General features: G+C 45.6%; 4 non-coding genes across 4 annotated transcripts; 2 read left to right on the top strand and 2 right to left on the bottom strand.

Annotated features, from left to right (window-relative positions):
* Nucleotides 1-3679: 3679 nt before the first annotated feature.
* Nucleotides 3680-3753, top strand: TRNAN-GUU (transfer RNA asparagine (anticodon GUU)). Its single transcript has one exon. It is a non-coding gene; the product is annotated as a tRNA-Asn (tRNA).
* A 497-nt stretch (nt 3754-4250) lies between these two features.
* TRNAA-AGC (transfer RNA alanine (anticodon AGC)) lies at nt 4251-4323 on the bottom strand. The gene has a single exon. It is a non-coding gene; the product is annotated as a tRNA-Ala (tRNA).
* Nucleotides 4324-13125: 8802 nt separating this feature from the next.
* On the top strand, nt 13126-13199 carry TRNAN-GUU (transfer RNA asparagine (anticodon GUU)). The gene has a single exon. It is a non-coding gene; the product is annotated as a tRNA-Asn (tRNA).
* A 493-nt stretch (nt 13200-13692) lies between these two features.
* On the bottom strand, nt 13693-13765 carry TRNAA-AGC (transfer RNA alanine (anticodon AGC)). Its single transcript has one exon. It is a non-coding gene; the product is annotated as a tRNA-Ala (tRNA).
* Nucleotides 13766-14304: the final 539 nt, after the last annotated feature.

Below are 14304 nucleotides of genomic sequence, written 5' to 3'. Positions count from 1 at the left end.
AAGTTAGGAATTTTACTCACGGCTTTTTCATCGCTCCGGCGTTCGAGTGTGATTGACAAGAAATGGGTGTTACTGGGCGGAAACACAGCGTTTTAGGGGCGTGTGGATGAAAACGCTACCGTTTCCGGAAAAAACGCAGGAGTGGCCGGAGAAACGGGGGAGTGTCTGAGCGAACGCTGGGTGTGTTTATGACGTCAAACCAGGAACGACAAGCACTGAACTGATCGCACAGGCAGAGTAAGTGTGGAGCTACTCTAAAACTGCAAAGTAGTTTGTGATCGCAATATTGCGAATACTTCGGTCGCAATTTTAAGATGCTAAGATACACTCCCAGTAGGCGTAGGCTTAGCGTGTGTAACTCTGCTAAATTCGCCTTGCGACCGATCAACTCGGAATGAGGGCCATGGCTTCCACCCCGTACTAAATCTTCCTAGATCAACCCCAGGGATATAGAAGGACACACTAGAACTAAAATAAGAAATGTCAGAGCGAGACAATAGAGAACAGAAACTCTAAAGAGGAGGATTAAGGTGCCAGTCAGGGGGGTAGATGTATTATACCTGCCCTTTACATGTAGTTAATACCCTTCCTGCCTAGGCTTTTCACCGAGGTGAAGCTGGAAGCAGCAGCACCGAGACGTATGACCATCGCGGATGCTGTAATGGGGGAGTGAGCCCCCCCGCCCCCCTCCAGCAATCACTGCTAGCCTCCCCACAGCGCTACAAGCTCATTCTGATGCACAGTGTCACTCCCCCTGGCCTGCTCACTGGGCGTGCAGAAGATCTCGCTACTCATGCAAGTTGTCCTGGGCAGCCCCGAGTCCAGATGCCTCCATAACCAGGGACAGCCCAGACCCTGATGTGGATACAGGGCTCCGCAACCAGCAGCTGTCACTCATGGACAATTGCTGCAGATGTCGGAACAGTCAGCAATGCTGATGTTCTATACATTACCCCCATATATCTTTGCTCATCTGTCACTGAACGCGCCCCAATGCCATCATACATGTGGGGCCGCTCTATAGTGCAGGTAACATGTGCTGATTCCTTTTTCCCCAAAATCGCCAGAAGATACATCTACCCTGGGATGACACTGGTAAGACTAACATGGTAACAGATGAAGAATATCACATTTTAAAATGACACTGTATAGTCGGGGGAGGGGGGGGGGGAATAGGTGACAACGGGGAGAGATTTTAGAAAATAGATGGATGAAGAGATTAACCAAAAACAAGTGAGGAGCTAGGGGGATACAGGATAGGAGGAATAGGGAGACACTGAGGATTCTCCTGGAAAGTTGTTAATGGATGACATACTGTAAGAAGGAAGACAGTAAGTAGGGTTAGAGTGGCGTGGATACTGAAGGGGAGGAAGGAAGTGACAGAGACAGATGAGGACACATGGAAGGTGAAAGCTATATACAGTATGGGTGACAGGGTGAAGCTGGAGGGGAAAAATAGGGTAACAGTGGGGTACGCTGGAATGAGACAAGGAGGAAAAAAGAAACATAAAAGAAGAGCAAAGGATGAAATTATTAAGTAAATAGAAATAGACTTGAAGTGATACTAGAGAGTCCAAAAAGAAAGGCAAAAAAAGAAAAGAGAAAGAAGTGAGAGGAGAGTGGGGGGGGGAGTAAATATGATATTCAACTAGGTACGATACACTAAGGGGTATATTCAATTAGTGTCGGATCCTCTCCGTTTCTGACAATGCCAATCTGAGACTTTTTTTAAGTCGAATCGGCATTGTTGAAAACGGGCCAAAAACCTGTCGTAAACGGCCGCAAATTCGACAAAAAATGTGGATCTGCGGCTAATCCGCCAATCCACACGTTTTCCGACAAGTCATAATTTCCAACAAGTCAGAAAAACGGCACTAGAATTGAATAGGTTGAATCTAGATTCGACCTAAAAAAGTCAGAAAGTGCAGTTTTTCCAACTTGTCGGAAATTCTGACAATAATTGTAAAGACCCCTAAAATGCTAGGAGTGTTGGCAAAGAGGTGGCAACATTTATAAGTCTCTGAGTAATCTCACCTGCCAGCTCACCAAATAATTCCCTAAAAAATTCTCAGTTATTAAAAGTATAAATAATAAATATATAATCAAATTGTATCAAGTGCAGAATAATTATTAAAAAAAAAGTTTCATTAACTTATTATATAAACATTAAAGTTAAGCCCTTTACATACATAAAATTATATCTAGTCCTGTAATACCTCATGAAGGATGAGGGAAATACGCAGCGCTGATTGCATACATTGGATGGCGTCCCTGCACTCAGAATACGCATGCGCTGGGACAGGGACGCGGGGAGAGCTGGGACACACAGCCGGCGCATGAGATCTGAGAGCTGAAGACGGAGCTCGCATATCACCAGAGGGTGGCGGTATCGAATTCCGTTAACTGAAGGTAGCATAACACATTAGGCCAATACAGGTGCCCGGTTCACCACGATACTGCAGTGAAGCAGGACCCGGGATTTAACGATCGAAGCAGGAACTTTAATACATCTACCCCAAGGAGCCCTGGAAGTGATGATATGGCCCCCACAGAGCCCTGATCTCAACATCATCGAGTCTGTCTGGGATTACATGGATAGACAGAAGGATTTGAGCAATGCTACATCCTTAGAAGATATGTGGTAAGTTCTCCAAGATGTTTGGAGCAACCTCCCTGCCGAGTTCCTTCAAATACTGTGTGCAAGTGTACCTAGAAGAATTGATGCGGTTTAGAAGGCAAAGGATGGTCACACCAAATATTGGTTTGATTTATATTTGTCTTCTGTTCATTCACTTAGCATTTTGTTATTTGATAAAAATAAACTATTAACACTTCTGTTTTTGAAAGCATTCTTACTTTGCGGCATTTTCTTCCACACCTGCCTAAAACTTTTGCACAATACTGTGTATAAATATATATGTACTGTATATTTGAATATATATATATATATATATATATATATATATATAAATTAATTGATATATTAATTCTGCAGGAGGAAGATGCTTTATTATTTGACCATAGTATTTTTATTCCTTTGCCAGCAAATTATGTCTCACTGGGAATCTCTTGACAGCCCAGTTTTATACATTAGGGATTCACCCCTGAATCCCATTAGTTGCCAGGCATATGAGCCGCTATTAAGCAAATGCAGGTGACAAAAAAACCACATGTGCTACATTGGTAAATACGATACCTGGGTTGTCCAATAGGCCGCCTATAAGGTCACATGTTGCAGAAAATGCGGAAGCAGATGTGAGCACGATAAGCCCAACTTTATTAGAAGATATGTGAAATGACAATCAGACCCGGAGAAGGGTAATTACCGCTGCGTTAGAGCTGAGTACATCCTAACCCTGAATATGCCCATGATTGGCATGACGTCGTAAATCAGGCTTCTGTGACTGTCCACAAATACAGCCACTTTGCCGTGACTCAGAATCAGCCACATAAATTAGAGCGTCAGCTTTCAGTCCTGAACTGCTGAGGGAAATGTAGAAATAGACACTAGTGGCTGCAGTAACGGAAGCACAGTATAATTATACACCGATCATTTCTCCTGCTCTTACAGCATAGTCTACAGCTGGGTTTTACTAATAGAATGTCATAGCATATTGTGGGTTGGTTATACAGTGATCTTTCCCCTGCTAGGTATATAAAATCTGAACCAGCCTCATAGGTCTCTGTGGCGCAATCGGTTAGCGCGTTCGGCTGTTAACCGAAAGGTTGGTGGTTCAAGCCCACCCAGGGACGTCAATGTTTTTCTCCATCTCTCACTGCAGGACTGTCCTGTAATATATAATATTATACACATGTACAGTATATCTGCGTTTTTTCGAACACTCCTTGAAAACGGTCAGTTGACACCCAGAAACGCCCCCTTCATGTCAATCACTCTGCGGCCAGCAGTGCGACTGAAAAGCTTCGCTAGACCCTGTGTGAAACTACATTATTCTTGTAAAATGACCTTGCACGTGCACATTGCGCTGCATACGCATGCGCAGAAGTGCCTTTTTTTTTTGCTGCATCGCTGCACAGCGAACGAAAGCAGCTAGCGATCAACCCAGAATGACCCCCATGGTTCTGACACACCCACACGCAACTCAGCATCTGTCTGGTCTTCTATAGGAAATGTAAAAGCAATAAAATAATACAGTCAGGTTTATTAGCCTCAGTGATATAGTGCAGGAGATTTCCAATAGACATTGTAGATGGGATTATTAAAATATTAATAAAAAAAAATAAAAATCTGGAGAATGCGGGCATCGATCCCGCTACCTCTCGCATGCTAAGCGAGCGCTCTACCATCTGAGCTAATTCCCCTCTGCAGAGTCTGCTCTCTCACACTGTGAGGCAGGAACAAGGTCAGCATAGTCACCTGGGTGTGACGGGGCATGGAGAAGACAGAGGCGGAACTCTGGGAGTCAACGGAGACATCTGCCGCCGGGAACCTGCTCTGAAGGGGGCACCTCTCCTCCCATTAAGTCCCATTGACTTAAGTTAACTATATGAAGTTAGTTCTCTGACAATTACACATAACTTCATATAGTTATAATTCTCATGCTTCCTCTACAGGAGCAAATAGCTCCATCAGTAAAGTGTCTGCTGTCAGTGTAACAGGTCATAGGTTCTAATCCTGGCTAAGACTGCTAAGAAATGTGTGATTTAAAATAGAAGACAATGAAATGTATATACATGTTTTTTCCAGAACAGTCCACACACACATCTAAATATAGGGAGGGGGGCAACTGGGACGCCACTGATCTCAGGACAACCGACACAAAAACTAGGGGTAAGCAATAAGCGGCTCTCCAGCTGTTGTAGAACTACACATTCCAGCATGCCCTGCCATAGTTTTACTATTCCTACAACAGCTGGAGAGCCGCTTATAATCCACCCCTGCTGGGTAGACACTGATGAAGCTGAGGAAGATGGAAGCTTAAGGTCACCCAGAGCAGATGTCACAGTACAGCAATACTTTGTTACTTACCTTACAGAATACACCTATTACACAGAGGTGGTTATTCAGCTTGGATCACCAATTTGCGCATGCACGGTGACTGCATCACATGAGTGCGGCCTTTCACAATGCGATCGCATCCCGACATGATGCGATTACATAGTGACTGACAGCCAGCGGATGTTTGGGGGTAGCGAGGCGGCGTTGGTGGGGAGTGGTGCGAGGAATGCAGGCGTGTCATGGCCATTTGTGGGGCAGCCGGGTGACATAACCTGTGTTCCGTGTGACGGGAAACTTGGCAACTATGTTTCTCAATTTCTGCAGGAAAAAAAGTCTGCAAGTGTGATGAGAACGTAATCGTAGCCTCAGGAACAAGTTAGTAAAAGGATTAACATTTATTTTCCTTTGGCAGAAGTTGAACGTTACATTATCCCACCAGATGGCGCCGCTCAGCTACAGAGTGTCTATCACAGGTTTTGTGAGCTCAGAGCTTTCATCATCACTGCTGCATGTGGCAGTGAATAAGTGTTGGGATGGTGGAAAGGAGCAGTCTAGTGCTTCACACCCCCAATATACAGCCGCACACCCTGTACCAATTCTTGGATCTGGAATATATACAGCCGTTTCCCCTGCCCTGATTTCTGGATCTGGAATATTGGGGGGTACACAGTCACTCCCTGTCATACAGCCACTGCCCTTGTCCTGATTTCTGGGTCTGGAATTTTGGGAGGTACACGTCACTCTCTCTCTGCAATACAGCCGCGGCCCCTGTCCCGATTTCTGGGTCTGGACTTTTGGGAGGTACACCATCACTCTCTCGCTCTCTGCAATACAGCCCGGCCCCTGTCCCGATTTCTGGGTCTGGACTTTTGGGAGGTACACCATCACTCTCTCTCTCTCTCTGCAATACAGCCCGGCCCCTGTCTCGATTTCTGGGTCTGGAATATTGGGGGGTGCACAAAATACTGTTTTTTAAAATTATGTCTAATATACCTTTAGTTCTATTTCTCACGTCAGACCTGCTGCTATGACTGCGCTGGCAGAATCACTAGGCATATTTATGCAATTGAAAAAAAAACCTCCGCACACCCACGTTCAACAAGTTGTATTTTTTTTTGTTAATGATCATTAAATTTCAGAAAGAAATGCCGCCACTCAACACAAGGAACAAATGTTTAACTAGAGTTTAAAAAATCAAAACATGACAAGTTACCATAAGACGTCACGTAACAAAAGATTTAGAGAATTACACCAAAATGTGGGCTTTTAGTGAAATCTAAATAATAATAAAAAACTGACATTCTCTAACGGCGTGCAATGCTAATTTTCCCTTATACTACTTACATTTATATCAAGGGATTCCTTCCGAATGTGAAAACGTACTAATTATGGGATCCGGTCTCTAGGTCGACAATGTTTAGGTCGACCACTGTTGGTCGACAGTAACTAGGTTGACAGGCTGTCAAGGTCGACGGGGTCTCTAGGTCGACAAGTCAAAAGGTCGACATGAGTTTTTCACTTTTTTTTTTTACTTTTTCATACTTAACGATCCACGGGGACTGCGATTGGGAATAGTAACCTTGCCCGAAACATGGCGAGCGGACACTGTGCACTAATTAGGGTTCCGGGTCACTATACGGAGAAAACGACACCAGAAAAACATGAAAAACTCATGTTGACCTTTTGACCTAGATCATGTGGACCAAGTTACTATCGACCAATAGTGGTCAACCTAGACACTGCTGGGAGGGGGGGGGGGGAGGGGGTTGGCACCTGAACATAAATATTACATTATTATGCAATCTCACTTGTCAGTTTTCTTTTTTGTTAATTCTTTTGCCGCACGGGTGTTGTTTCTCTGAGTGCAAAATTAGTGCTTTCACCAGTCTGTAATAGTACATACAGTAGCTATATTCCATATGCATTGCTCCTCCCATTACTATGGGACATAAATCTGCTGCAAGGCGATATATATAAATACATATTCTGACTTTATGTGGGTGATCTCTTGTAAATCTCATTGTAGTTTCCTAAAGAGCCTTACCGCCTAACAGATTCAGGCCACCAGCGGGCTTGGGAAATGAACGGTATTTCTTAACACAGCATTGAGTAACACAGGACAGAAACGTTTCTTGTCTGATGCCTGTCTGGGGAAATCTCAGTTCTCTTGTGGTAAGGCAGTGGCCGGATGCACAATACAGTACATGCCCTTCTGCACATATATGGGGAAATGTATTACCCTCCAATATTGGGGAGAAGCAGTATCAGTGTACGTTATATGCGCTATACCGCTTCTCCCCATGTAAGACACTGGCTGGGTGTGCACAGTGACAGCGGCGCTATGCGTGGCCAATGTATATGCTGACCGTTACGACACCTGTAACTGTCGATTTCGACAGCTGCAGGTGGCAATGCCCCATTCACCACAGCAGGGACAGAGCTGTTCCTGTCTGTGATGCCTGACTGCACTGGGGATCTCGCGTGAGTAGCGAGATCCCCCACATGCGCAGAGGAGTCGGCTGGGAAGGAGACACAGCGTGTCAACACTGAGCTTTTGCTCCCCCGGTTCAGGAGACAAGGTGTTCTTACATCTTGCCGATGTCACTTCCTGCTTCACCTCGGTAGTGAGGTGAAGCAGGCAGTGTTATAGCGGCACGATGTGTGCCTCTATAATACATTTATCCATTAGTACTGTTACAGGGACTAGAGCGCCTATAGGGGATACAGTAAATGGTGACTGTAATGTGCACTAGTTCAATCTAAACTATTACTTATTACCCATCCAAGTGCTCCTTTCCTTCTACCCCTACAGCGGGCAAACACTTTGGGGAAACTGAATTGCAGACAAAGGGGGAGAGTTGCAGTTGCCGTGGCGTTTAAACGGCATCTTGACTCACACCCTTCGCCTGTACAATTCACCCCCCTATTCGCCCAGAACAGCTCGTTATCCTATGGGTAGCAAGCACTTTTGTGTGAGACCCCACAGTGGGTGTCATGACAATTCAGCCAGGCAAACAAGTCACCGGAACTTGAATTTCCCCCTTGGTGAACTTTATGCAGGTGGTGGGTTTCCTTTCTAATGCCCCTAAGTATATGACAGGTTAATGGATAATAATAATATCATAATAAATTTATTTATATAGCGCTCTATCTCCAACAGGACTCAAGGTGCTTTCCAGACATCAGAAACATAGTACATTGGCCCTCTTTCCGAGTTGTTCGCTCGCAAGCTGCTTTTAGCAGCATTGCACACACTAAGCCGCCGCCTACTGGGAGTGAATCTTAGCATCTTAAAATTGCGAACGAAAGATTCGCAATATTGCGAAAAGACTTCTCTGTGCAGTTTCTGAGTAGCTTGAGACTTACTCTGCATCTGCGATCAGTTCAGTGCTTGTCGTTCCTGGTTTGACGTCACAAACACACCCAGCGTTCGCCCAGACACTCCTCCGTTTCTCCAGCCACTCCCGCGTTTTTCCCAGAAACGGTAGCGTTTTTTCACACACACCCATAAAACGGCCAGTTTCTGCCCAGAAACACCCACTTCCTGTCAATCACACTCCGATCGCCTGAGCGATGAAAAAGCCGTGAGTAAAATACCTAACTGTATAGCAAATTTACTTGGCGCAGTTGCAGTGCGAACATTGCGCATGCGCAATAAGCAGAAAATCGCTGCGATGCGAAGAAAATTACAGAGCGAACAACTCGGAATGACCCCCATAGTACAAAAGATTAATCCAGTAATACAGAGGGGGGTAAAAAACCAAGAGAGCACAGTGGGCTTAAATTCTGGTTGGATCGTGACCGGAGTTTCTGCGTTCTCCCGGCGGGCACATGTGCAAGGCTCATCCCGCGCATGCACCCGCATTTACTGCGGGTGACCCACAGTAAACGCGAACGCCTCTGCCTGATTGACAGGTAGAGGCGTTCGCGGGGCAGGAGGGGGTGGCGGCAACGCTCCGTTTCAAAGGCAGAGACTGAGCATTGCGGGGGCGGCTGCAGAGAAACGGGTGCGTGGTGATGCAAACAGGGGGCATGTCAGCGGCGTTATCGGGGCAGCTGTGTGTTGTCACATGCAGCCGCTCCGATCAAAAAGATGGCGGCGGGCTTCCTGCCATTGCAGGCAGGCTGCGCCGGCAGGTGGCTTCCCTAATTTCTGCAACCTCGCACTAATTGCGGCGTGATCGCAATGAGTGTGGGTCACAGATGGGGATGGCGGTTATCATGCCAGGCGGCGTTGCCCTACAATGGGTGGCCCCAAGCATGCGAGGCAAAGGATTGCAGATTAATAGGGTCCAGTAAGCGGAATGCAGGGTTGGTGCAGAGATATTGGGGGTCATTCTGACCCGATTGTTGCAGCAATCGGGTTGGAACTGCGCCGGCGCCGCAGTGCAGCCGTCGTTGCCTAACGATCGCCTCTGAGACAGAGGCGGTCGCTGGGCGAGGGGGCAGGACGGCGGCGTTAGGGGGCGCAGTCCGGCCAATGCAGACGAGGTCGGACCATTGGGGGGGCGGGCCGCGACGGTCAGTGCCAGCAACAATCAACTCCCGGCCAGTCGCAGGAGCTTCTCTGGCCGGGAGTTACTCCACAAGTACAAAAGCATCGCCACCCTGCGATGCTTTTGTATTTGTGCGGGGGTGGGGGGACTGACATGTGGGGCGAACATTTAGCACAGCTACGATCAACACGGAATGACCCCCATTGGGTAATAACTGTCGGTATGCCGGCTGTCGGGATTCTGGCACCGGTATACTGAGCGCCAGGGTCCCAACAGCCGGCATACAGGTTACCACCCGACAGGAGCATATAGCGCCTCTGACATTGTACTCACATTGTCTGCCTTAAGTGGAAGGAAAGCGGAATAGCATACGTACCATGCAGGCATATGGCTTCCACCCCGTACTAAATCTTCCTAGATCAACCCCAGGGATATAGAAGGACACACTAGAACTAAAATAAGAAATGTCAGAGCGAGACAATAGAGAACAGAAACTCTAAAGAGGAGGATTAAGGTGCCAGTCAGGGGGGTAGATGCATTATACCTGCCCTTTACATGTAGTTAATACCCTTCCTGCCTAGGCTTTTCACTGAGGTGAAGCTGGAAGCAGCCGCACCGAGACGTATGACCATCGCGGATGCCGTAATGGGGGAGTGAACCCCCCCCCCCCTCCAGCAATCACTGCTAGCCTCCCCACAGTGCTACAAGCCCATTCTGATGCACAGTGTCACTCCCCCTGGCCTGCTCACTGAACGTGCAGAAGATCTCGCTACTCATGCAAGTTGTCCTGGGCAGCCCCGGGACCAGATGCCTCCATAACCAGGGACAGCCCAGACCCTGATGTGGATACATGGCTCCGCCACCAGCAGCTGTCACTCATGGACAATTGCTGCAGATGTCGGAACAGTCAGCAATGCTGATGTTCTATACATTACCCCCATATATCTTTGCTCATCTGTCACTGCACGCGCCCCAATGCCATCATACATGTGGGGCCGCTCTATAGTGCAGGTAACATGTGCTGATTCCTTTCCCCCCCAAAATCGCCAAAAGAGATACATCTGCCCTGGGATGACACTGGTAAGACTAACATGGTAACAGAAGAAGAATATCACATTTTATAATGACACTGTATAGCGGGGGTGGAGGGGGGGGGGGGGAATAGGTGACAACGGGGAGAGATTTTAGAAAATAGATGGATGAAGAGATTAACCAAAAACAAGTGAGGAGCTAGGGGGATACAGGATAGGAGGAATAGGGAGACACTGAGGATTCTCCTGGAAAGTTGTTAATGGATGACATACTGTAAGAAGGAAGACAGTAAGTAGGGTTAGAGTGGCGTGGATACTGATGGGGAGGAAGGAAGTGACAGAGACAGATGAGGACACATGGAAGGTGAAAGCTATATACAGTATGGGTGACAGGGTGAAGCTGGAGGGGAAAAATAGGGTAACAGTGGGGTACGCTTGAAGGAGACAAGGAGGAAAAAAGAAACATAAAAGAAGAGCAAAGGATGAAATTATTAAGTAAATAGAAATAGACTTGAAGTGATACTAGAGAGTCCAAAAAAAAGAAAAGAGAAAGAAGTGAGAGGAGAGTGTGGGGGGGGGGGGGGAGTAAATATGATATTCAACTAGGTACGATACACTAAGGGGTATATTCAATTAGTGTCGGATCCTCTCCGTTTCTGACAATGCCAATCTGACACTTTTTTTAAGTCGAATCGGCATTGTCGAAAACGGGCCAAAAATCTGTCGTAAACGCCCGGAAATGCTACAAAAAATGTGGATCTGCGGCTAATCCGCCAATCCACACGTTTTCCGACAAGTCAGAATGTCCGACAAGTCAGAAAAACGGCACTAGAATTGAATAGGTTGAATCCAGAACGACCTAAAAAAGTCAGGAAGTGCAGTTTTTCCAACTTGTCTGAAATTCTGACAATAATTGTAAAGACCCCTAAAATGCAAAAAAAAAAAAAGAATTAGAGGAGTGTTGGCAAAGAGGTGGCAACATTTATAAGTCTCTGAGTAATCTCACCTGCCAGCTCACCAAATAATTCCCTAAAAAATTCTCAATTATTAAAAGTATAAATAAGAAATATATAATCAAATTGTATCAAGTGCAGAATAATTATAAAAAAAAAGTTTCATTAACTTATTATATAAACATTAAAGATAAGCCCTTTACATAAATAAAATTATATCTAGTCCTGTAATCCCTCATGAAGGATGAGAGAAATACGCAGCGCTGATTGCATACATTGGGTGGCGTCCCTGCACTCAGAATACGCATGCGCTGAGACAGGAACGCGGGGAGAGCTGGGATACACAGCCGGCGCATGAGATCTGAGAACTGAAAACAGAGCTCGCATATCACCAGAGTGTTGCGGTATCGAATTCCGTTAACTGACGGTAGCATAACACATTCGCCCGATATGGGTGCCCGGTTCACCACGATACTGCAGTGAAGCAGGGCCCGGGATTTAACGATCGAAGCAGGAACTTTAATACATCTACCCCAAGGAGCCCTGGAAATGATGATATGGCCCCAACAGAGCCCTGATCTCAACATCATCGAGTCTGTTTGGGATTACATGGATAGACAGAATGATTTGAGCAAGCCTACATCCTCAGAAGATCTGTGGTCAGTTCTCCAAGATGTTTGGAGCAACCTCCCTGCCGAGTTCCTTCAAAAACTGTGTGCAAGTGTGCCTAGAATTGATGCGTTTTAGAAGGCAAAGGATGGTCACACCAAATATTGATTTGATTTAGATTCGTCTTCTGTTCATTCACTTAGCATTTTGTTATTTGATAAAAATAAACTATTAACACTTCTGTTTTTGAAAGCATTCTTACTTTGCGTAATTTTTTCCACACCTGCCTAAAACTTTTGCACAGTACTGTGTATAAATATATATGTACTGTATATTTGAATATATATATATATATATATATATATATATTCATTGATATATTAATTCTGCAGGAGGAAGATGCTTTATTATTTGACCATAGTATTTTTATTCCTTTGCCAGCAAATTATGTCTCTCTGGAAACCTCTTGACACCCCAGTTTTATACCTTAGGGATTCACCCCTGAATCCCATTAGTTGCCAGACATATGAGCCGCTATTAAGCAAATGGAGGTGACAAAAAAAACACATGTGCTACGTTGGTAAATACGATACCTGGGTTGTCCAATAAGGCGCCTATAAGGTCACATGTTGCAGAAAATACGGAAGCAGATGTGAGCACAATAAGTCCAACTTTATTAGACGATATGTGAAATGACAATCAGACCTGGAGAAGGGTAATTACCGCTGCGTTAGAACTAAGTACATCCTAACCCTGAATATGCCCATGATTGGCATGACGTCATAAATCAGGCTTCTGTGACTGTCCACAAATACAGCCACTTTGCCGTGACTCAGAATCAGCCCCATAAATTAGAGCGTCAGCTTTCAGTCCTGAACTGCTGAGGGAAATGTAGAAATAGACACTAGTGGCTGCAGTAATGGAAGCACAGTCTAATTATACACTGATCATGTCTCTTGCTCTTACAGCATAGTCTACAGCTGGGTTTTACTAATAGAATGTCATAGCATATTGTGGGTTGGTTATACAGTGATCTTTCCCCTGCTAGGTATATAAAATCTGAACCAGCCTCAAAGGTCTCTGTGGCGCAATTGGTTAGCGCGTTTGGCTGTTAACCGAAAGGTTGGTGGTTCAAGCCCACCCAGGGACGTCAATGTTTTTCTCCATCTCTCACTGCAGGACTGTCCTGTAATATATAATATTATACACATGTACAGTATATCTGCGTTTTTTCGAACACTCCTTGAAAACGGTCAGTTGACACCCAGAAACGCCCCCTTCATGTCAATCACTCTGCGGCCAGCAGTGCGACTGAAAAGCTTCGCTAGACCCTGTGTGAAACTACATTATTCTTGTAAAATTACCTTGCACGTGCACATTGCGCTACATACGCATGCGCAGAAGTGCCTTTTTTTTGCTGCATCGCTGCACAGCGAACGAAAGCAGCTAGCGATCAACCCAGAATGACCCCCATGGTTCTGACACACCCACACGCAACTCAGCATCTGTCTGGTCTTCTATAGGAAATGTAAAAGCAATAAAATAATACAGTCAGGTTTATTAGCCTCAGTGATATAGTGTAGGAGATTTCCAATAGACATTGTGGATGGGATTATTAAAATATTAATAAAAAAAAAAAATTCTGGAGAATGCGGGCATCGATCCCGCTACCTCTCGCATGCTAAGCGAGCGCTCTACCATCTGAGCTAATTCCCCTCTGCAGAGTCTGCTCTCTCACACTGTGAGGCAGGAACAAGGTCAGCATAGTCACCTGGGTGTGACGGGGCATGGAGAAGACAGAGGCGGAACTCTGGGAGTCAACGGAGACATCTGCCGCCGGGAACCTGCTCTGAAGGGGGCACCTCTCCTCCCATTAAGTCCCATTGACTTAAGTTAACTATATGAAGTTACTTCTCTGACAATTACACATAACTTCATATAGTTATAATTCTCATGCTTCCTCTACAGGAGCAAATAGCTCCATCAGTAAAGTGTCTGCTGTCAGTGTAACAGGTCATAGGTTCTAATCCTGGCTAAGACTGCTAAGAAATGTGTGATTTAAAATAGAAGACAATGAAATGTATATACATGTTTTTTCCAGAACAGTCCACACACACATCTAAATATAGGGAGGGGGGCAACTGGGACGCCACTGATCTCAGGACAACCGACACAAAAACTAGGGGTAAGCAATAAGCGTCTTTCCAGCTGTTGTAGAACTACACATTCCAGCATGCCCTGCCATAGTTTTACTA

The sequence above is a fragment of the Pseudophryne corroboree genome, chromosome 8 (genome assembly GCF_028390025.1).
Source record: "Pseudophryne corroboree isolate aPseCor3 chromosome 8, aPseCor3.hap2, whole genome shotgun sequence".
Classification (NCBI taxonomy): Eukaryota; Metazoa; Chordata; class Amphibia; order Anura; family Myobatrachidae; genus Pseudophryne; species Pseudophryne corroboree.
Note: the sequence above shows the minus strand (reverse complement) of the source record. Positions and strands in the feature narration are given on the sequence as shown.